The following is a 1753-nucleotide window of genomic DNA, read 5'->3' as shown; positions in this document are numbered from 1 at the left end:
GTACACCAAAAGACAAGGGTAAAGTGAAAAGGAAATATTTGTTGTTTCGCTTCTTCCTGCCGTTTGAATGTTGGCAAATTGGCAGCTTGTTTAACGGCGCCTCATTCGCATCCAATTGAACCTGCCACAGAACGACTTTGAACACCAGTCTAGATATCAATCGAGCAACGTAATCGAGGTGCCGCGGGTCAGATGAAGTGCCGGTGCTTCCGAGACAAACAGAGTGATTTGTCGTCCTTGTCTTTGGGTAATTTTGAACACGCGTTCTTGGACTGCGGCATCATTTTGGGATATTCATAAAGGGCATAGCTGGAACGTCTGCTTACGACAAATTTAAAGAGCTTAAATGCTCTTTTTACCCTTTTGGGCAACTGAAAAGAGACACCGACAATGTGCTTCCCCACTTCTGACTTGAAATCGAAAAATCTTAGGATGCGCTGCAGTCTATATGACATGCAAGCACAGTTGGAAGCGTGTATCCATGGTCATATTTATTCAGCACAATAATGACACGGAAGTTGGCGGGGATAGGTGAGTGCCAACTATGTAATTGATGGAAAGCGTTGTCTGTTAGCAGAGTTTCCCGGTCTCCCATGGAAATCCTTCTGGTACACAATATAGCCCACGACGTTAGGAGTAAAAGAGCCACGCAGTGACAATAAGTCGTTTTAGTTTTATGTTTAATCCCCACACGGCAGTTAATCCAGGTTTTGCAAAGGTGTAAAGACTGGACGCGTACATGCGAGGCTCTATTCATCTGCCTCATTGCTAAATCTTTAGACTGTGAAACATTATTAAATATCTGCATAAATGTTTTTATGGACATCTATTATATTCTCCATTTCCTATAATGTTATGAAACGTTCACAATCATTCTGACTATAGATATCATTCTTCGAATGAAATTATATTAGTAAATCTCCATATGTATATTAAATATAAATGTGTTTCCTTCATTTGAGCGCAATGATGAATAAATAATCTGGAGCAATGCTGGTCGCAACGTAGTTCAAAGATCTCTTCTTCCCAACCTATTTCAATAGTTTATATTTATCAGTTCTCATAATCATTGGCTACAGTTCCAGGAAAGCTGGCTGCACTTTGCAAATACATCATGAAAATCGTATACTGTTGAGCTGTACAATTGGATGTATATACTGCTGTGTCTATTTGGAATATCCGTTTCAAGTGAGGAATTCGGATCAGGCGAAACACGGGGTGGATTTTGTTTAAATCGCGGTCTGGGTAAGCAGTGCGAATGACGTTTTCCTTTCTGGTTAAATAGATACAGCAAATACACTCTAAATTAAATTAGAACCCGTAAGCCGAGGGGCCGTCGTGGTTGGAACGCAGGTTAAGAGGACTGATTAGTACTGAGCGCTCTACTTCAACTCCTCTCCTCCCAGGCCCATCTCCCCCCTCCTTAGCCCTACACGCCCCTCCCAAGGCCTCTCCACCCCTACTCGCCCCTCCCAGACATCTCCGCCCCACCAACCCGCCGGAAGAGCCGCTCTCGTCTGACTGATGAGCGTTCTGCGCCCGTCACACATGGTGCAGTGATGGGCACGCACAAACACCCAGATACACTGCATACACGCACATGTGTGCATATGTATGTATGTGTATGTGTGAGTGTGTAAGTGTACTCATAAACGTGCGTTCAGTGCGTTTGCCTGTAATGATCACGCATAGTGTAGTCTACAGTGCTGAAGGTGTCGGTCATTCAATCTGGATGCATGATACCAAACTTGAA

Source organism: Penaeus chinensis, chromosome 12 (assembly GCF_019202785.1).
Source record: "Penaeus chinensis breed Huanghai No. 1 chromosome 12, ASM1920278v2, whole genome shotgun sequence".
Taxonomy (NCBI): domain Eukaryota; kingdom Metazoa; phylum Arthropoda; class Malacostraca; order Decapoda; family Penaeidae; genus Penaeus; species Penaeus chinensis.
This window is presented reverse-complemented; position numbering follows the sequence as displayed.